The following is a 23,181-nucleotide window of genomic DNA, read 5'->3' on the forward strand; positions in this document are numbered from 1 at the left end:
AACCTTCTTGTAGAAAGAAAAACAAAGGTCAGTAACCTAATACCCCCAAGCAACCCTACAACAACAAACCAGGGAGGGAAAAAAAGTGAAGAAATGCTCTGAATGGGAAAAAGATCTTTGTTTATTCTTTCGATGATAAAAGTTATGATTTTGCCAATAACTATGGATTGATAGTGTGCCCAACTTTTCGAGAATATATAAGGAGATCCCATAAAAAATGAGAAGAATGTTTTGTGTGAGGTCAGAAGCTTTTTAAGGACTAGAAACATATCAAATACAATACATCACATTTGTCTTGGCACCATGGAAACTTCAAGCAGGAAAATGTCTGGGGATTACCTAAGAAAGGGAAAGCTCCTCTCTTTCACATAAGGAAACTGAGGCACAGCAGCATGTCCAAGGTTACCTAGCCAGCTGCAACTGAGTCAAGGCAAAACCCCATCTCTTGCAGAGTTTACGGCTGAGCTTACTCATCTGTAAAATGAGGGTGCCGAACCTCGAGGTCAATGCCAACCGGAACATCCTGCAATGCTGCATTGATTGATTGCTTTGTAATCTACTTATTTGTATTTTGGCTCTTAAATAAAGGTAAGGCTGCCAGGTTTGACATATTTCCAGCCCTTAGAAAGCTGACCTGACAGTAAAGCCCTTCCAAAACATTTATAGAGACAATGTTCAGAACAATTTGCAGAATTTAATAAGGTGACATATTTTGAAACACAGGGTAGTTACAGGCAGCCAACCTGAGTGGATGCAGGCGAGGGAGGTATTATTTTTTTTTAATTTTCAAGATGTCACTGACAAGGGAGACGTATGCCAAATGGTAACACAGTCCTCCATTGAATTAAAAAAAAAAAAAACCTGGAAAAGGGCATGAAGAGCATGACACAAAATGAATGGGTGAAACATCAAAACAGGATATTGAGAATGAGAAAATACATTGATTAAAATTATTTGAAGTTTAAAGTCATATGATGCATTTTCTTTTCTGCTTATACCTGCCCCCAAAACATGGCCATGTAGACAGTTTCTAATATTAAATAGCCTACTATAAATCTTGGAAAGATACGCTAAAATCAGAGTACATAAATCAGTATAAAATCAGGATATATATATATTTTAAATCTTCTATACTTGTTGTAATGTTTCTTGCTTATCTTTACCATGGACTCAACATTATTTCATATAGTGCTAAGGTAGAATCTATATAGTAAAAGGAAAAAAAGACTATATGGCATAAATGTTGAGTGGATGGATGGATGATCACTTTGTTAAACGCAGGAATAACCAACGTATTACTATCTCAAAAAAGTCAATCGGATGTAGTATACCCGACATACATTATAGGAAAGACGATTTAAAAACACAATAATACAGTAAACTGAACATCATTTTAGGGTCATAGAGTGCTTTTTCCATTTTACCAGATATCATCACCACCCAAATCATTATTGGAGACAATTAAGATAACCAAAAGTACTTGGAGAAAATTGTTAGGAAGTCTGGTTGCCTGGTTACCTGACTGACTTCCCATCCTGTCAGATAACCAGGTAAACTTGCAGATCTATAATGCATTTCCCTACCTTGATAGAAGTACCAAAACTGTGCACTTAGACTTGATTTTGAGCTCATCACTTATTAGTTGTTTGTTCTTGGACAAATTACTTAACTTTTTGGTGACTGTTTAATTTGTTTGAAGCAATAATGTTTGACTCACTAGATTCTTACAATGATTAAATTAGATAGTATCTCCAAAATAGCTGTCATGGTATATGGCACACAGGAAGCATCCAATGAGTGGAGGTAGTCTTATTAGTAGTAGTAAGAAGAGTTGGAGTTCCCGTTTTGGCTCAGTAGTTAACGAATCTGACCAGGAACCATGAGGTTGTGGGTTCAATCCCTGGCCTCGCTCGGTGGGTTAAGGATCTGGTGTAGCCATGAGCTGTGGTGTAGGTCGCAGATGCAGCACGGATCCCACATTGCTGTGGCTGTGGTGTAGGCTGGCAGCAACAGCTCTGATTAGACCCCTAGCCTGGCAACCTCCATATGCTGTGAGTGCAGCCCTAGAAAAAAATACCAAAAAAAAAAAAAAAGACAAAGAAGAGTTTTATGGTTCTAATTATCTTTTTCTATTGTGGCATGTTATTGTGAAATCAACACAGACTTTGGATTGAGAGAGAGAGCTGAATTTGAAGCCAGAGCCTATGCTTGGTGGTTGATTAACAAGATATTTCCTCTGGTTTCGTTTCTTCGAATACCATAACACCTTATTCTCACTATTTTCTAAAAAAGAAAAATTAAATGTCCCCAAAACTCCCTGCATTCCTTTATCCATTCATTTACAAGCATCGCTGAGCCTGGACACTGCACCCTACAAATACAAAAGGAATAAAACTGTCCATCCTAGTTTCAAGAAGATAGTAAGGGGGCAGAGAAAGAGATTTAGGATGTGTGACAAATAATTAAGGGAGGTGTAAATCAGTCCATGGGAGCACAAAAGAGAAAAGCATAACATTTTCTTGAAAAGTTTAGCAGCCACCCACAGAATAGCTACAACCAGAGTTCCCACTGAGGTGCTGCGGAAACAAATCTGACTAGGAACCATGAGGTGTGGGTTCGACCCCTGGCCTCGCTCAGTGGGTTAAGGATCTGGCATTGCCATGAGCTGTAGTGTAGGTTGCATTGCTGTGGCTGTGGTGTAGGCTGGAAGCTGTAGCTCCGATTAGACCTCTAGCCTGGGAACCTCCATATGCCACAGGTGTGGCCTTAAAAAGCAGACAAAAAGAATGGCTACAACCAAACAAAAACAACACCAGGAAATAACAAGTGGTTGACAAGTGGAGAAAATGGAACCATCATGCATTGCTTATGGAATATAAAATAACACATATGCTGTGGAAAATATTTTGGCAATTCCTCAAAAAGTGAGGCAAAGAATTGACATTCACTAGGCAATTTCACTCCTAGGTACATCCCCAAAAGAGCTGAAAACAGATCTTCAAACAAACACTCGTACACAAATGTCCAGCAGCACTGCACTATTCACTATTCACAATCACCAAAAGGTGGAAACAACCCAAGTGTCCATCCATAGATGAATGGATAAGCCAAGGTGGTCTAACTCCATAATGGAATACTACTCAGCCAGTGTAAGGAATGATGCAAACTACCATGATGATGAACTTTGAAAACATTATGTTACATGAAAGAAATCAGTGACAAAGATCATGTATCATGAGATTCCATTTATATGAAATGTCCAGAATAGGCAAATACAAAGAGATAGCAGATTAGTTATTGTCTCAGGCTAAGGGAGTTGGAGGGTTGAAGGGAAAGGGATGATAACTAAAGGATATAAGGGTTCCCTTTGTGGTGATGAAAATATTCTAAAGTTGACTTTGGTGATGGCCTCACATATCTATGAATATACTAAAAACCACTTAATTGCAGGCTTTAAAAGAGGTCAATTATATGCTATGTGAATTATATCTAAATAAGGCCATTTTAAAAAGAGGGAGATAAGCTAAAAATTGAAATATTAAAACGTGTGCATGCGCACGCACGCACACACAGACACACACACACACAATGTCCTAGAAGTTTGGACACATTCTGCTAGATCCAGTATAGATAGTATCTAGTCTATTAGCGACCATTCCAATGCTGGAGGTGATTTTTTAAAAATAAACCAAATTAAGAGTGCGTCAGGCAGAAAAGGTAAGAAGGGAACAACACATCCAAAGCCAGAGGCAGTGCATGGTGCTAGCATGTTCTGAAGCATGGAAGAGTCAAGAGGGAGCTGGGACGTGGGGACACTGGAAGAATGGCAACACAGGGTTGAGAACAGCTGATCCAGAGTACAGCAGTGGCCTGGAAAGCAGGCTTTAGCATGATTCCCCCCACTCACTGGGTATATATGCAGGCAAGTCTTTCTTAAGCATCCTTTTCCTATAAAATGGGAATAAACACCATGCCCTCCTCACAATACTCACAATAGGGCTTAGTGAAACCAGCTAGGTAAAGCATATAGTCAGAGCCTAGCAAACAGTATGCAGTCAGTAAGCATAAGCTCCCTGAGCCTGTAGGAAGCCAAAAGAGTTCAAAATGAGAAATTTCCAGTTATCAACAAAATGTTATAGCTGGTGGTAAAGGTTTCAAGATTTTTGAACTTTGGAGTAATTTATAGACATTACCACTAATTTAACTTCCTCTGATCCATCAAGAAATACACATATTTAAAAAAATTTTCTAGAGAATTATGGTAAATGTTTCTTAGACTAATGATACTGATCTGGCCTCAGAAGCTCAAGCTTAGTCACAAAAATAACAAGTTCCTATTATGATGATATTCTAATTAAATATCCCAAATTTTATCCCAGGTACACACAGTCCAATGTGGGAAGAGCTAATTCAACCAAGAACATTTTAGCCAGTAAATAATAAATTCTCAGAAGCCAAAATTTCCATTTACACCTGTAAATAGAAAATTCAATTTAATGCAAATTGTTAAATAATAAGACCAGTGGGCAATGAACCACACTAAACACATCATATGAAATGGATCAGTCATGCAGCATGGTGACCAGGAAAGAAATCTGTGACATGTTCTGTAGCTAAATGCTATGTGTTAACATATGCACACACAGACACACACACACACACACACACAAGCACTTGCACACAACAAGATGCTATTACCGAGACACAGCATGCATGGAAAGATGGAGAAATTCTGAATGAGTCTGGTTATGTTCTTCTGTGTTTAAAATCTTTTGGTCACTTTCCATGAGATCACCTAACCATGAAGAATGCTATTTTATACAATGCTTGGCAGAGCAGTTGTTAGGAAGGGAAATACAGCAAATGGCTTTGCTGAAGCTAAAACTCATTAAGATATGGACTCAGACATGCTCTTTATCGAGACTTCCTTCTTGAGAAAGTTCAGGCATCATCATTCACAAATTTAAAATCAGGAAAATATTTACACAAAATACTTACAGAATTCCACTAATTATGAGGCACACAAGATTTAAATAACTCAGTACAGATCATCTTTTTCCTACCTGAATCTATGGCTTAGGCTTCAGAGGTACTGGAGCTCATTCAACGTGCTAGAAGCAGAATGCATCTTACAGCATGTCTAGAGAGCAAGGGACTTGGAAGGAAAAAGTGCAGAAAAAAATTGATTTTTAAGTATTTTCCACCTTTTTTTTAAAAAAAATAATAAGCCATCATGCATCTGAGCTTGGAAACAACTTAAAAAAAAAATAATCATGGAGTTCCCAGTAGTGGCTCAGCAGTAAAGAAACCTGACTAGTATCCATGATCTCATGGGTGCAATCCCTGGCCTCGCTCAGTGGATTAAGGATCCAGTGTTGCCATGAGCTGTGGTATAGTTGACAGACACGGCTCAGATCCCGCATTGCTGTGGCTGTGATATAAGCGGGCAGCTGTAGCTCTGATTCGACCCCTAGCCTGGGAACTTCCATATCTGCGGGAGGGGCCCTAAAAAAAATTTAAAATTTTTAAAAATTTTAAAAAATCACATGGATCATCTTTCACCATAGTCACCAAGGTGCTGACACCCAAACACAGGGTACTTTAACAAGACAGCAAAATCCTTAATGCTAATGAAACACTTTGCTTTCTGAGTTCCTAGAGTCTGAAAAGTATGCTCGCCAAAAAGCTAAACAAATCTTGGGGGCAAATATTTTTTTTCGTATACATTTGTGAAATATCATTTGCCTGGTTCTGAAAGATTTCACGGGAAGTGGGACCTTCAGGGCTAAAACCAAGAGATGCCAAGGTGAACCGGGGAAAGATGGTTTCCTTCCTTAAGTGTTTATCAACAAAAGATAAAACTGATGTATAACCTCTACACACACATCAAATCAGCACAAATATGTTGAAATAGTTTTAAAATAATGGCATTCAAAAATGAAAATGAAGGATTTCCCACTGTGGCACAGTTGGTTATGAATCCAACAGCAGCGGCTCAGGTTTCTATGGAAGCATGGATTCCATCCTCAGCCCAGTGCAGTAGGTTAAAGGATCTGGCATTGTTGCAGCTACAGCATAAGTTACAGCTGAAGTTCACATGCCATCCCTGGCCTGGGAACTTCCATATGCCTTGGGTGCGACTATTAAAAAAAAAAAAAAGAAAGAAAGAAAGAAAGAAAAGAAAAGAAAATGTAAAATATTCAGCTAAATTATACGCTAATTAATTGCTAATTCTCCTCAGCACTCTTTAGTTATTTCTACCTCCTTGCCTTTCAATCAAATCTTAAAGGAAGTGTTCAGAGGTATTTTCCAATCAGAAGGTCCCATGGCTAACCAAAGAACTCTCCCCAAGCTCATTGGTCCTCAGGCATTTGGAAAGTTTTTAAAAAAAAGTTGTAATGTAAAATCATTCCCTCACTGATTCAGAGAATTGACTCAATGTTTTGAATAATTCAGGTCAAGTTTATGCCTGAAATATTGATATAATTAAGGAATTAAAAATATTATCTGGAATATGGCTTTAACCCAACCAAAATAAAACATCAGATCCTTTTCTTTATTACATCATTTGAGCTTAGAATTTTCTTCTTGCTAAGAAATCTGTTAATGAGAATAATATAGCAAAAGAAAGTGTTTATATTTGCCCACCTTAATCACGCTCCACTTTTGTCTTCACATCTTTAAGAAAGATTAAAACATAGGTTGCCTTACAATGTTCTGTCAATTTCTGAGGTACATAAGAGTTATTTCTTTCTAAATTCATTGTAAGTTTATTTTTTTAGTTGATTTCTTCCAAATTTTCCATGCTATCTGCTGAAAATATTTTATTATTGAATATTTCATTTAATTAATTAAGAAGTCGCAATAAAGTAGGACTACTTCATCCAAAGATCCCTCAGCATATGGAAAATACTGCAAATTACCAAATAAGTCCATTGAGTGAAACATAAAGAAAAAAGAAGTTTAAGAGACAGCTGGACATGTTTATGTAGGCAAAAGGGGTTGGAAGATATGCTGACAACACGGAGAGGTGTGTTGCAATAAACTTAAAGGAGACAGGCCATTGGGCCAACCAGCCCTTTTCAATCCAGGAATTCCTTATGTTCTCATTAGCGTCTCACATCTGGACAGCTGCGTTATTCAAATTTGGCCCTAAATTTGAGTCAATGAAAGAGTTTCATGTTTTGATTTCATTCTTCCTTTGCATATTAAATACACAAACACATGTACATACCACACACACACACACACACACACACACAATTTCAATTTTGGTTCAAGGAAGCATTACATTTCATGTCCAGACATCAGATTTTTGTGACTCATGGCCAAGGAGAGGGAACGGCTTTGTGAACAAGCTTGTTCTGATCATGTCCACCTCTGTCTGATACGAGTACATGTTCATGGCACCTCACTTTCATAAATACAACATTCTAAACAGTTCTTTGAATGGCCACCTTTAGAAGTGAGTTAGGTCTCAGGCTTCTATAACTGAGCTTCTTGGGAAGAAAAAAAATACTTTAGGGGTTAAAGGAAAAGGGCAGTTCTCTTCATTGCTTTATCTTCCCTCATCTTTAAAAATATGTGGCTAGAAAAGATTTTGTACAGGATTGGTTAGAAGCCAAGAGTTTCAGTGACCCTTTTAGTCATTGCAATTTCACATTTCTTGCCTCAGGAACTGGTTGAGTTTTTGAATGCATTCACATTTTAGTTTATAAGATGTGAGCATAACCTGCATCTGAATGTAAATACCAAACACCTTCAGTAACACTTCACAATTAACAAGCACTTGGATCCCCACTGCCTTGTTCGCCCTAAATCATGATCCTATTAGCTTGGTGCTATTATCTTATATTTGCAGATGTAGAAACTGAGGCCCCCAGAGTTAAGTGATATGGCCAAAACCACCTGCCCAAGTATAAAACAGAGGTATAAGAATGAACTTATGAGTTCCTGTCATGGCTCAGTGGTTAACGAATCCAACTAGGAACCACGAACTAGGAACCACGAGGTTGCGGGTTCTATCCTTGGCCTTGCTCAGTGGGTTAAGGATCCTCGTTGCCATGGCTGTGGTGTAGGTTGCAGACGCGGCTCAGATTCCACATTGCTGTGGCTGTGGTGTAGGCCACCAGCTATCGCTCTGATTAGACCCCTAGCCTGGGAGCCTCCATATGCCACACGAGCAGCCCTAGAAATGGCAAAAAGACAAAAAAAAAAAAAAAAAAAAAAAAAAAAAGAATGAACTTAAATTCAAACAGAAAGTAACATCCCATTATTAATGTGATTTTTTTTTTTTTTTATTACTGCACCCTCAGCACATAGAAGTTCCCAGGCCAGGGATTGAGCCTGAGCCATACCTGTGATCTACACCACAGTTATAGCAACATGGGATCCTTTAAACCACTGCGCCAGACTGGAGATCAAACCCATACCTCCACAGCAACCCCAGATACTACAACTGGATTCTTAACTCACTTCACTAGAGCAGGAACTCTAATGTATTTTCTTTTAAATAAAGTTGAACAAAAACATAAACAAATGATGAACTTATATCTAGGGTCCATTTCTAAAGACCAAATCCATTACATGGTAACAAGATATGCATGTGTGCTACTTAGTTATCACAAAGAGTAAAGATGCTTAAAGAAATAAAAATTATATATTCACTTATTAAAAGCTTCTTTATACTTTCATTGCAATTTTTTCTGTTTTAGGTTAAAAAAAGTACAACTATTAAAATCAATACAGAAATCAAAATATTAAACTTACTTGTTTATACTTGTTTTAACTTTTCGCAGCAAAAACCCAAAGCTTTACCTATATTCTAGTGAACTGACAATTACTGAAAATAGTATTCTCCTAACAAAAGCCAAATACACATTCAAATGTATTAACTATTCTTTTATTTATTTATTTTGTCTTTTGTCTTTTTAGGGCCACACCTGTGGCACATGGAGGTTCCCAGGCTAGGGGTTGAATTGGAGTTATAGCTGCCAGCCTACACCACAGCCACAGCAACAGCAACACAGTATCCAAGCCGTGTCTGTGAACTACACCAGAGCTCATGGCAACGCCAGATCCCTTAACCCACTGAGCAAGGTCAGGGATCGAACCCACATCCTCATGGATAGTAAGTAGTCAGGTTCATTAACCACTGAGCCAGGATGGGAACTCCTATATTTACTATTCTTGCTGCAAACAAAAGCTTTAGCCAATATTTGAGCATAGCAGATAATACTGGAATACAAACAGAGGATGGAAAAAGGTGGTAGTAAGAAGAGTGTTGAGGAGAGAGAGGACTGCTACACAGAGCCTGGCCCCTAAGGAGGACCCACACCCCTAAAAAGTTCTCTAAAAGCAGCCCCCAAACCTCCAATTCCTTCAGTGTGATCACTGTCTCTGCTGTGGTGCCCACTTCGCACTTTGGTTCTCTCCTGGAGCAAGTGCCTGGTACAACCCCCAGTTTGAGGCTGCCTGCCCTGATAATCTGTCTAGTCCTTGCTCATGTCCTCCTGTCATGGGCTAGAGCCTGTCGATGAGACCCATCAACTGATCTGGGTCCTATTACAAATGAAGCAGAACCCCCCAGAAAGGGAAGAGACACTGCCTCATGCTTAGCAAGAAGGGTTACTGCCCCCTCAGAATGAAACCCGGATTCTGAGGTCAGTCTTCTGAGCGCTTTGGGCACCAGAGCCCTCTAGCTATTATCACTAGAATGTGGGCCTCCCTTCCTGAAGCTCTGATACTACGCTTTCTTCCCTCTCCCTTCCAGCCTGCTCTGAGGACCTTAGGTACCTTTAGCCCAGCCTGGAAGGGTTAAAACATGTCGCAGGTGATTTAAACTAATTTCAGTGGTGGCTGATGGATTTCAAAGACCTGACCTATTGCGCATTAGGAAGATCTACTCTCGCCTTCACTTTATTTTGTAGCTATCATTTGGCTAGATGGGCCTGCCTTCTACACTTTCAGTAGCAATCATCGCACACGGTCCGTCCTCCCCCGGCAGCCTCTAAGGATTAGGTCTTTCATCCCCGCCCCAGCCTTATTTCTAGCATGGCACCCAGCACATAGTAGGAATTAAGAAGCATTTGCTGAACGAATACACATATGATATGTGTGTATTTATCAAGCAATCCATTAGCTTAGGAAATGAGGTGCTCCATCACAAATTTGAATGTATTAATTGGCTAATAATACAGATGTACTGGACAGCACATTTACATGATTTCATACTTATATTGTAAGCCACAAATATATCAGATAATACATTTTTATCTATCATTTTAACATCTGTGACACTTTTCTCCCTTCGAAAGAGTATCTGCTAAATTTGCTTTATAAAATCCTGAATGAAGAGAAGTGAAAGACAGCCTCTTACTGGAAGCACCCCTTCATTCAATAAGAACTTCATTTAGAACTCTAAGAAATACATTTTCTTGGAACTCACATCTATCAGAAAAAAATTCTGGAAAATTGCAGGTGACATATTCACAAAGTTTATTACACTTACTAAACTAAGAATTGTATGATTTTATGGCAAAAGGAACAAGTTACTATTATTTCAGGTGACATTCAGAAAGATCATTACACTTACTAAACTAAGAATCATATAACTTTATGGCAAAAGGAACAAGTTATTATTATTTTTTTCTTTTTTGGTTGCACCTGCGGCATATGGAAGTTCCTGAGCCAGGGATCATATCCGAGCCAGAGCTGAGACCTAAGCAATACTGGATCCTTAACCCACTGTACCCAGCTGGGGATCAAATTGACACCTCCACAGAGACAAGCCAGATTATTAACCCACTGTTCCACAGAGGGAACTCCTTTTTATTGGAGGGAGAGGGGAACAAATTATTTTTAAAATATTCAGTCTCTATATGATCCCTGCTGCCCCTACTCTCCTATTTTAAATAAACCAAATTAATATTTGAATTTCACTCCAGAACTACTCTCATGAATGACTCTGTTTATGATTTGGTGTCTTTGTGTTCTAAAGACAAGTGACAGACAAGTTACAGAAAAGAGAAGAAAAAAATTTCCTTCTGATGTTCTCTTAAAACCAATGCTTCCTTTCTAATACATCTACATATATGTATACACATGTATAAGGAACAAAGAGAGTCACAAGACACTGGGTTAAGATTCTGCTTTGATGAGGGTCCCATGTAACCCTGAGCTGGTCCTTTCAACCTCTTATTTCCTCTTCTGTTGAATAAGAATAGTAAGATTTGCCCTTTACCTATTTCACAAAGATGTTTATGTATTTGAATCATACTTGGGACTTCCAAAATAGGTTTGATTATTTTACCTTACTCCATCAAAATTGTAATTTCCTGCTTTCCCAAATAGGGCATAAAAATATTTGCCAACCTTGAAAGTTTATTACAAGGATCAAGTAAGACAATGTATATGTAAAAGCTATGAAATTTGAAAATGTTTACATGTGAAAGCTCTTACTATTTTAATATTTTTGCAGAGTTCTCTTCATGGCTCAGTGGTTAATGAACTTGACTGGGAACCATGAGGATGTGGGGTGGATCCCTAGCCTCACTCAGAGGGTTAAGGACCTGGTGTTGCCATGAGCTGTGGTGTAGGTCGCAGATTTGGCTTGGATCCCACATTGCTATGGCTGTGGTGTAGGCTGGCGGCTACAGCTCCAATTTGACCCCTAGCCTGGGAACATCCATATGCCTCAGGTGCAGCCCTAAAAAGTAAAAAAAGCAAAAATAATAATTATTATTATTATTAATATTTTGCAAATGCATGTCTAAACTAAATGCAAGTTATTGAAAAAAATGCAATGTGACATTTCCAACTTTTGGGTCTCCTTTTTTTTTTTTTTCTGTCTGTTGTCTTTTTAGGGCTACACCCACAGCATATGGAAGTTCCCAGGCTACAGGTCTAATCGGAGCTACAGCTGCCAGCCTATGCCACAGCCACAGCAATGTCAGATCCGAGCAGCATCTACAACCTATATCACAGCTCAAGGCAAGGCCGGATCCTCAACCCACTAAGCGAGGCCAGGGATCGAACCTGCAACCTCATGGTTCCTAGTCGGATTGATTTCTGCTGGGCCACAACAGGAACTCCCTTGGGTCTCCCTATTAATATGAAACATAGAAGGCCTTTCTGTGGCTAAAGGTGTTATCAATAGAACATGGGTGTGCTCAAAGTTCTTTTTTCAGTGATGAAAATTAGTTTATACCATGACTTTAATATTCAGTTCAAAAAGTACTTTTCAGTGTCCACTATATGTCAGATACTTACCAAGAGTTGGGAATACTTAGTTAGCTCAGGGTGCTATAACAAAATACTATACACAGGGTAGTGGTAAAAAATATACACTTTTGTCATGGTTTTGAAAGCTAGGAAGTCTAAGATCAAGATGCCAACAGATTCAGTTCAGAGTGAGAACTGGCTTTCTGGCTTGTGGACAGCCATCTGCTTGCTGCGTGCTGGCATAAACTTTCCCCAGTGCATGCCCAAGGAGAAAGCAAGATATCTGATCTCTTACAAGAACACTAATCCCATCATGGAGCCCCACTCTCTCGACCTCATCCAAACCAAATTTTCTCCCACAGGCCCCACCTCCAAATACCATCACATTGAAGGTCAGGGCTTCAATAAACTAATTTTGGGGGACACAACATTCAGGCCATCACTGGGTATAAAGTTGAAGATGACAGTGTCCTTGACCACCTGGAGGCCTTATTCCAGTAGAAAGAGACATAAAGGAATGACCTCAATGCATAGTGTTTATTGCTATGAGGATACAGAAAGGCCAGGCTTGGATTTCCAGGAGGAAATCACATGCAAACTGAGTTGAAGAATGAATAGAGAAATCAGCCAGTTAAGGGAGCAAAAACGGGTGTTGCTAGTAGAGTAAATATCACAGGCAAAGACCCTCACATTGGAAGCAGCATGGTTTGTTCAGGGGAATATGCAATCAATATTATAAAAATGTAATGTGCCATTTGAAGGGTGGTGGAAAAGGAAGATGAAGAAAAGAAAATATTACTCCATTCTCATGTGCTTTGCTGAAGAACCTCTGGTTTACTGCACTGGCACTACGCTTCTACATGAGAGTACTCAACCCCTGGGGACAGGCAGGATTACGATGGCTCAGCTTCTTGGAATCACTTTAACCCAACACTGTGGGAAGGAAACAAAGTTGAAGTATTATTATTTCAAAACAATATTTGTAAATATTAGAACACCCATCCTTAGGGGTTACCTGGGCTTGAGTTGCACAGCAGGTATGTGATGGGGAACCCCTGATATGACAAAGATATAGACATGAGGGAGGAAAGACTGCAAACAGGAAAGGCAATTAGGAGATGGGCGTGGTCTTTCAGGAAGGAGATGCCCAGTAGCTGAAACAGGATTTAAGTGTGAAGAGTTTGAGGAATTTGAGCACATTTGAGGAACTCGTGGATGTAAGATCATTAGCACTCACTGAATGATTCAACAGGGACGTTAAGAGAAAGAGAGGAGCCAGGGTTTGGGTTTGGGTTTGGGAGACTGGATGTGTACCCTACATACGTGGAACTCCAGGTGAGGATGCTCAGAATTCATGCTGATGGTCTTCTCTGATTCTCCTTGTGACATACTTTAAGCATTTGCAAAGTGGTCAAAGTTAATGAGACATTTTACTTTATCTCCTTCACAACTTTCAGTGGCCAGGTCTAGAGTTCATACATGACCAAGTCTGGGCTCCTTCACTGTTTTCCTTGATGCTTGCCAACCACTACAATGGAGCAGTAACTACATGGCCACTTTCTTAGAGAAGCATCAACCCACCAGCTCTGTGTAGTCCCTCAATTATCTAACCTTTTCAATGACAGGATGGCTGCTGGTAAACAAATAACCTAGAAAAAAATCCATTATATTACCCACCAATCCCTTACCTCCTGAGTCCCTATTTCTGAACTTTAGTTCACCTCCAACAGCTTTTTCATCATTTCCAATCTAGCTCCTGGCCTCCTGATTCTCATACTAGAGATACTGATCTCAGGTGGGGAATAAGCATCAGAAACAGATAAACTCATAGGACACAAATCTTATGTCCCTATTCTCCTGTTTTCATGCAAATGTCCCAGTAATTAAATCAGGAAAAGAAAATGTAGCAAAAACATATCAGCCAAATGGTTTCAAAATTTCAAAAGAAGCTGTAAATATGGTCCTTTTTAGAAGATCAGGTTCTAACTAGAGTATGAGAAAGGGTAACAGTTGTTCTGATGAAGCAGTTTTTAAATTCTTGTCAGTGATTTGAAGAGAGATAACTGATGTATGTTGAAGAAGCTGGCAAGATTTTTAAATAGTTCGGACGCTACAGGGAGGTTTTTTTTTTTCTTTTTTTTTTCTCTTAAAGCAATGTACTCAGAAGTGTTGGCAAGATTTTATTTGAACGTAGCAGTGCTTATGTGAGGAAGTTATTTTGAATTACCCTAGTATAAATATGTATGACTTTATTTGTATTGAAAATTTCCTTTGCAAGTGAGTGACTGAGGGACTGTTACATCTCTATTGCTTGGTAAATGATTCAGGTTTTTCATTTTGGAAGTAAAATATTGTACTCAGAATTCAAAAATAGTATCAAAATCCTGTTTGTGACCACATGATTTTTGCACTTGCATTAATACCTTTTACCTCTTATCTGCCGTGTAGAACAAACGACATCTGTTATTTTAAAGTCTGGCTTTTTTATATGGCATTCATACATGCATGCATTCATTCATCCAACAGACATTATTCAGCGCCTCTCATGCACCAAGCTCTATGCTAGGCAGTGGGGAGACAGTAAAAGTATTAAACTGTTCTTCTTCATAATGTATTTCAGGTCAACATTCTGTTTCTTCCAGGTAGTTTTCTTCAGCAGAGTCGAAATCTCAAATTCTAGGGTCATATCCTATTATTTAAAAGCTAAGCCTGCTAAATGTTATGGACAAGGCTATCTTTAAAAGATCATTTTTCCTCTGAATAGAAAGCATCAAAAGAAAGATGAGAAGAGGTGAGGGTCCTGAGTGAGAAACAGGACTTGAAGAGAAAGGGGAAAGGAGAAAGCATTGTAAACAGCACTTAATATTTTTTTGCCTCAGTATCTTTGGGCAACTGGTTATTGGTCTTCGTAAAAGAAAAAAAATCTGCTGGCAGGAAAAACATTTAGCCCATTGACTGATGGAGCCTGAAGGAGAAACAAACTCATCTTCTCTCTTTTCTTTATTTACCTATTGTGTGATCTTAGAGGGTGAAGGGATCCTTTATCTTAAATTACAACTATAAGAGTTCCCACTGTGTTGCAACAGGATCAGCAGCATCTATGAAGTACCAGCACACAGGTTCAATCCCCAGCCCAACATAGTGGGTTAAAGAGTCTGGCGTTGAGGCCGAACTGTGGCTTGGATCTGACTCCTGGCCCAGGAACTCCATATGCCATGGAAGGCCAAAAAAGAAAAAAAAAAAGAGGAAAAAAAATTACAACTGCACGATTGCCTTCTTAAGTAAACCATACTTTTACTAATCCACTTCATTTTTTTCTTTATGATTTATTTCCTTCCTCAGAGAAAACCTCTTATTAAATTTTAATACATTTACTCAAAAATAAACCATGAAAAGTCTCATCAGAGCCATTTAAAGAGAAAGACAAATGTATACACACAATTCTGCATTTGCCTCTTCATTTTTTTTTCAGAACATATAAAACTGACAATGAAGAAAGGGAATAAAAGTTTGTGTTAAATAGTGTTATTTGGTACAAAACTTGATATAAAGGAGATTGTGTGGGTCTGAGTGTTCATGGTCCCTGCCACACCCTCATCTATCCTCATTCTTATCTCAAGCCTATGTAAGTATGAAATAGGAGATCAGTTTACATTCCTTTAAAGCTTCTTAATGACAGATTCCACAAACAACAACAAATATTTCCTATGTAATAGGCACTCTTCCAGGGGATTGGGAAAGATTCTTTAGTGATAGGTCACCTTCCTTTCTCAAACAAATTACTCTTTAGAGATCCTAAATTAAGCAATGGTTAAAAAATATCTCCAAAGGATGGTACTTTGCCTTCATATCACGAAAAGCATGACTTTGCCCTAATTCAAAGTCCAGTGTGATTTCAAATGACACAAAAATCACAAGCATATTTCACCTAGTGAACTACACAAGAATCCTCAAATAGAAGCAAAACTTCAGTACAGGTCATCTCTACAGAATAACTATAGCAAATTATTGTAAATAATTTTTCAACATCCCATATAAACGCTAAATGATGGTAGGTGATGATACAGTTTAAGATCATGATGATCTCTAAACTGAAATTCCAAATACTTAGTAGATAAACTGAGCTTTAGAAAAACAGAGTTTCAATTTTTTGTTCTTGTTTTAAAAGCCACATATTTTCTGTGAACTTTGAGTGTTGCTCTGCCCCTCTTGTCTAGAAGGGTGCTAGCCATGTGCCAAGAACAACAGGTAAGCCAGCTTCCCTCAACCCAGAAAAATTACCCCTTTGCCACAGGAACCATACTTACAGTTCTACAATGGCCAAGGAAAAACCTAATAGCAAACGGATTTTTTTTTTTTTTTTTTTGCATGTGTAGCAAAGTTAGTTCCAGAGAGAAAAGAGAAGCTTGGTTTGCACTGTAGCAGAACCATTGGAACAATATGCTCCCTGTGTCCACAGCCCAGTTCTCCCCTGACACCCTCCTTTCTAGGGCATAGGGTAGAAAAGTCACATACACAGTAGATCATGCCAGCGCCTGCTGACACAACCCTACTCCCAAACTTGCAGTCAGCAGAGTGAAGCAATGTCTATATTATATACGTATTCTTACCTTTTTTTTAAGCAGATGTTTCAGCACTCAACAGGGAGGTGGGAAGAAGACACTGCAGGCAAATTCTCTTAGTGCTCTTTCATCCTCTCTACTCCCTCCCCAGTTCTTTCAAATTTCTGAAGGTTTGGTTGAGAGAAGGTATAGAGCTTTGAACAGTATTAAGAGCCTCTTCTTTTTACCTTGGATGAGTATCTTTGACACTTATTGGCTGCACTCAATGGGCTGTAAGAGTGCTTCCTCTTATGTGGTATAGGGAGAATTATGTGGAAAAATATTTTTTCCCTGAAATTTTAAACGGAAGTGTGAAATACATAATCAAATTGTAAAATACATTTATTCATCTCAGAGGTTAGAATCACAATGCTTGTAATCACGAGCATCCAAACTTTTCTGCTACATATTGAGAAATTTCATATTACTTTCCAAAACCTTTTTATCAGTAAGCATTAATTCCTATATAATGCAAGAACTAGTTAAACAATTCCTAATAAAATTAGTTGTCATTGGTGTGTCTCTGGTTACAGTTGTAGTGTAGGTTTGATCCCTGGCCCTGGAACTTCTGCCTGCTGTGAGTGTGGCCAAAAGATTGTAAGTAAATAAATAAAGTAATTCACATAGTTAAAGAAATAACAATAAAATAACTAAAAATAATGAAATAAGTATCACCTAAAATACATGCCTCATTCACTCTGGTTTTCTATAATTTAACTTCATATATTTTTCATGATAATGCAGAGAAGGAATTCCTATTTATTGCTATGCCTATCCTGTACCAGACATTTTACAAATATTGGCATATTTTTTCACAACCAGCTTAAATTTATGTCTCCTTTTGCTCATTTTAAAAATGAGATTCACAGGGGCTTCATATCCTGTACTTGATACTCAATTAGCACTCACAAAGGAAGGAGTCAAATCATTCATTTAATTTCAAAGCCTATATCCTTGCCACTAAAATATGCTGTAATTAAAGAGAATATATCTGGTGTCAAACACATTGATGACCAGTTCCCAGTCAATAAGCAATAAAAGAAATTTTATAAGAAATACAATCAATTTCCAGATATTCCTGATCTCTTCTTCATCACTCACTTGTCCTCTCTTGGGCCCAGCACTGGGGCTCGGGCAAGCTAGCAGAACCTGCCCATAGCGCTTCCTCAAGTCAAAGGGCCTGGTGAGATGACTGAACAAGGAAAGACACTTTATCTGGGAAGCCAGAGGCCCAAAGCCAGAGAAACCATTCTACCTGAGCCAATACTGTCACTGGAAAAATGAGCCTAAGTGTTAGGTCCAAAAGGCAAAATAAGCTACACATTGAAAAATGAGTACTAACCGAGTCATCCAGGAGGAATGGAAGTGGGTCACAATGCAGTGTGCAGAGTGGGTGAGTACAAGTGGTTCGGAAGGACATCTGTGAAGGGTGAGAAGATGCTGGGTGTGACATGTACATGGTGTTGGCCGTGAGGGTGGATCTGGAAGATTCAAAGGCCAGAGAAGAACTAGACACTTGAATTCTAGGCAAAGTCCTTGGTTCTCTCTAGGTCACATCTACAACTGCTGGGCCTAGAAAAGCAGGAGTTTATATTCTTAGCTATTAGCATTTCATAGTTGTGATTATCATGAAGAGGAAAATTTTTGAGAGTAAGATTTTATATGTAAGTACCTGATAATAACCGCAAAAATAAAAATAAAAATCATTCTTAGGATGCTGCAAAATTAGAACTAATACACAACATTTATAATTTGATGTTTTAATAGAATAAAGACTTTTAAAGAAGACTGCAAAACAGCAGTAGTTATTTCCAGGTCACTAAACAATCTGTAGGTGCAGTTTCTGGTCCCATTTCCCTTTACAAAGGAAAAAGAGAAACTAGGGGCTCACTCTGAGCCCCTAGGCTGGTGTCCAAATAGTCCTTTTGGTAGTTTTGACCTGAAAGAAGCTTGTAATGGATCCTTTGAGAAAGGAAACAATTAGGGGACCCTTGAAGTGTTTTGAGGAGTCTTAAGGAAAACAAAAACAAGAAGACATCAGTATCGGCGTTAAATATCGCAATACTTTTTTCCCCTTTAGCATTTCCCTTGATTCGTCAGCTTTTGCATCAAAAAGAAAATCTGGCCTTGTAGGTATTTAAGAGACCAGGGGATTTCATTTTCCATTTAGTAAAGTGATTTTCTCCCCCACTATAGGTACTTAGAATTAGAGCAAACCCTAGAATAATTACGATTCCAAAAGGGAATGCTCAGTTCATTGTGAATGGCCTTACAACAAAAAGTGCTCTGACAGCCAAATTCCTGGTCTCCAAATTTGTAAGTTTGCCCTTTTTTTTCCTCACAAGTCTTACTCAAGACTGTTTCTGAGCTTCTGCACATTTAACCCTTACACTCAATGACAAATGTGTTACTAAAAAAACACAAGAAACTTCAAGTTCATACATTTAGACTAAAGACAACTTATATTTATAACCAAATTATGACCATACTGAATACAAGTTAACTGCTTAAACTAATAGAATAAAGAAATACTGTATTTATTCTAATGTCTGTGGCTATGCATCCTTTGAAGCGGTCTAAAGAACCATAAACCAGCCAAAAATCCTATGATGCTTTCCTTTTATTTCTTCACTTTGATAACAGTACTCACTTCTGAATAGAAAAATTATGATGATGCTAAAAGAATGTTTTAACTAGTCGAAATTAATTTATACTGTCTTCAATTGATCTGCATGTTCCATGTTATTTTTTCAACCTTTCATTATGACAGTAAAGCTACACTATAGTGAAGTTTCAGGTGCTACTTTAATTCTCAATAAAATGCAAAGGAATGGATACAATGTAGATATGGAAACAAATTTAAATCGCTAATAATCACACGGGTAGTAATCTGCAAGGCTAGTATTCAAAATAGATTCTTTGGACTTCAACCCACACAGGGATATAAAAATATCAGGGATATGTTTCTCTGATCATTTTTAAATAACTGTAAATCAGCCCATATATTAATAAATAAAAATTTTAAATTATCTTAAATTAATGTATGAATTATTTGTCAATTGCTTCAATTTTCACTTTTTGACTTTTCTAAATAGACATAAGCAAAAAGTTCAATGACCGAATTCCAGTAAATAAACATGGTGCATAATTAATGCACATCTCTGCATTCAGGGAGGAAAGTGACTTGATCTTACATGGGGTATTGTTTTTCCTAATTAATTGTAGTTCTGTCACGTGTTTGTATATGATTGCTACATAAATGATTTACAAATTGTTAAGAAGTTTTATGGATATATAGGAAGAATAGTACAACTCAATAAATAAACTTTTACAAGTCTCCAAGAAATTTTACATTAAAATGTTACTTTGTTTCTTCGTCCTAAGAGAATGAATTAAAAAAAAATAGTTAAAATCAAGCATTAGATATGCAAATATATGTTCAGATCAGAGATACCAAAATTATTCAAATGATTAATTATTCATCATAAAATGTCAATTAATAATTATGAAGCATAAAAGGCATCTTTCTAATGCATCTTTATTTTTCTTGGCCTAAAAAGGACTTAATATACATGTTCAATTGACTTCTAACAAGTTTTAAAAATCCGACAAAATAAACAAATTGCAAACAAGTGCAAACTCTGAATCTTAACAGGAGAACAACAAATATGCTCAAAATGAATGGAAGACAAAAAAAAGAAAGAAAGAAAAAAGAAAAGAAAACAAAAGCCATAGCCACATTCATGACGCGTGCAGGCCCATATTCACTCACCTGCTAGGTAACAGGGCAACCTGGCCAAGAAAACAACCCAACAATTCAAGTTGTGCATTTGCTTAGCAGGTACAAAATACAGGATATGATATTTCTCTCTGAATTGATCAGTCTTCTTGAGGGTCAGGGGTGCTCTGGGAATTTTTTACACTTTCTAAACTGTCATTAAAAGAAAAAGCACAGTTTAAGTTTCTTTAAATTACCTATTGTAATTTCTAAAGTCTGTTAAGTACTGCTCAAGTATCACCATAAATGAGAAATTTTTTTCACGTTACTTTAATTCTAAAGTATTTTCCTGTACCAAGTATTATTCACTTTTTTTTCCAGGAAGATTATTTCTAAAAGAAAAAAAGAAGTCAATTTGAACCAATAAAACTCAGAAAAAGGAGCCATTATAATTACTGAGATATAGATTTATATTTATTTAATTACTACTATTATTATTATTTTACTTTTCAATGACACCTGGGGAACTTGTTCTCTGATGACCCAGGGAGTTATTTTGGTCAGGGTGTCCCTGACCTCCTGCTGGTAGATTAATTACATATGAAACACTGTGTTTTCAAAACGAAATGATAAATCTGGACACATAAAGGAGGCAGAAAAGAATCAGCGAGAGAGAAGAGATGTTAAGAAACAAAACAAGGGATTGCAAAAGGGAGATAGAAAGGAGAATGTAGGAAATGAAATTGAGAAAGAATTTCAGGAAAATAAGGATAAAGGGCAGGGATGAAAGGAGCGCGAGAGAGAGGAAGGGAGGATTTGGGGTTTTCAATTCCCTGGAGAGGGTGCTGGCGTCCGCGCCCTCAACGCCATAGCCTTCCAAGTTAAGGCGAAAGCCACCTCTTCGGGCCTGCGTCGCATCCAACTTACTCCAAGTTTTCTGGTGACTCCTACAGGGCCCCTTTCCGTCCCCCTACCCCCACCCCTTATTGAGATTGACAGTCGCGTGGAGGAGGCTTTTCCAGGCACAGCCTTTCTCATGGTAATCAGCCCCCAGCATCACCTCCCGGCTGCGGCCGCTCCGGCTCGGTGCGCGGCTCGCGGACCCCGGGGACCGGAAACAAGGCGGCGGGCGGGTAGCCGGCGAGCGAGCCAGGTCAGCTGACCCGGCCACGGGGCGGGGGTCGCGGGGTTCCCGGGCGGGTACAGGTTTGGGGGAGGGCAGGCTGCGGCGGACACCCCCCCCCCACGTGCTCCTCCGCCTGCGCGGCTGGGCCTTACCCTGAGATCAAATGGAGGGACCGAAGCTGGGGGCTTGGGGGACAGAGCGCGCGGAGAATTGGGGGCGAAAAGCAGACCTGTTTTGCATCAATAAATTAAGACGCTCATTTGAGTCCTGAAGTTTGCTGGTTCCTGTCAGAAGAGACGTTGGCAAAAACCACTGAAGCCGAGATTCAGCCTTAACTTCAAAAAATAAAATTAAATAAAATGAACCCCTCAGCTGGCCGCCTTGCTGAGGCCAGGTGACGTGCGAGATTCCACAGCCCGCGGGCCTCGCAGCAGGGATGTTAGAGTCGGTCTGAGATTCTCTGGTCCTGTTTTGATTTTGTTTGAAAGGGCTTCTCAGAAAGATGCTCCTGGTTTTTTTTTTTTTTTTTTTTTTAATAGACTTTCTTTCCCCTCCTATCCTAGGCTCAACTCCGAAAGGATTGGATTGTGAGTTTGCACGTGAGAAAACCGTTTGGCTTGGCTTGGACCCCTGCCTCCCCGCACCCCCTCCACACACCCCCAATCCAGGGGTCCCTCTTATCACCCTTTGCTTGCAACTCTAAGAGAAGTTGCCCACCTCCTGCATAACAACACAGGGTCGAAATAATTCCTCTAGATGAAAGATCAATTCCGTTTCAAAAAGAGAATAGGTTCTTTTTTAAAATTTTTTCCACATGGTACAAAATAAACAGAAATTGCTTTTTTAAAGAAATCATTAGCTGTGGCCAAATTCGAATTCCTTCTATAGCTTGTGTGTTCAAGGGCAGAAACACTGTATCTCTTCGGGCATCTGGGCGGGCAAACCGAGCTGGGGGCAGGGGAGAAAGGGGGAGCGGCTGTGAAAGTTAAGGAAATTGACAGACTGAGAGGTGAATGGGGGGACAGGCACCAGGTCCTGGCTGGAGGGAATTGGAAAACAAAAGTGCATCCTCACACTGCTTGGGTGGAGGAACTCCTGAGGGAGGCAGTTTGTTTCACTCAAAGAGACCCTATAGAATTATTTTTCTCCCTTCTATGTCGATTGCAATATTATTTCACATTTGCATATATCTGTTGTTTTAATCCCCTTGGTCTGCGCTAATCTCGAAATGGACTATTAATGGGGAAGGAAGACCGGGAAGGAGCGATTCATTTGAAGGACTTGCTTTGCTGTGTGAGGATCCGAAAGCTAGCAGCTCCTAGTCCTCTCTCGACTTTTCCCTGCGTCCTGCGCTCCTGCATCCCGCTGGTCCCACGATCCCCATTGTCCCTGACCTGGCCTTCGGACTAAAAGAGTGTTCGGAACAAATTTATATTTCGGCTTCGCCAGATCCCACCGTCTCTGCTTTGATGGGAACTCTCGGTCAATCGGGAAGGGTGTGTGCCAGGGGCGTG

The 23,181-nt window shown here is 39.0% G+C and overlaps 1 protein-coding gene and 1 pseudogene across 3 annotated transcripts in view; one reads left to right on the top strand and one right to left on the bottom strand.

The window, feature by feature from the left end:
* The window catches only part of LOC110257201 (uncharacterized), a 758,677-nt gene extending 736,558 nt beyond the window's left edge, over nucleotides 1-22,119 (bottom strand). For both annotated transcript variants that reach the window (XM_084998886.1, XM_084998887.1), the window contains exons 1-4: nucleotides 21,897-22,119; nucleotides 20,596-20,754; nucleotides 18,166-18,395; nucleotides 16,833-17,114 (exon numbers count right to left, since the gene is read on the bottom strand). The gene's annotated coding sequence lies outside the window, so the exon portion shown is untranslated. The remainder of the gene's footprint in view (nucleotides 1-16,832; nucleotides 17,115-18,165; nucleotides 18,396-20,595; nucleotides 20,755-21,896) is intronic.
* LOC110257200 (uncharacterized) lies at nucleotides 12,389-22,776 on the top strand (annotated as a pseudogene). The gene is made up of 4 exons (XR_014830549.1): nucleotides 12,389-12,614; nucleotides 19,919-19,950; nucleotides 21,332-21,694; nucleotides 22,231-22,776. The product of XR_014830549.1 is annotated as an uncharacterized LOC110257200 (transcript).
* The last annotated feature ends 405 nt before the right edge of the window (nucleotides 22,777-23,181 follow it).

The sequence above is a fragment of the Sus scrofa genome, chromosome 15 (assembly GCF_054392235.1).
Source record: "Sus scrofa isolate SSC_HxYL_T2T_F1_AM1 chromosome 15, Sscrofa_HxYL_maternal_Yorkshire_Landrace_v2.0, whole genome shotgun sequence".
Taxonomy (NCBI): Eukaryota; Metazoa; Chordata; class Mammalia; order Artiodactyla; family Suidae; genus Sus; species Sus scrofa.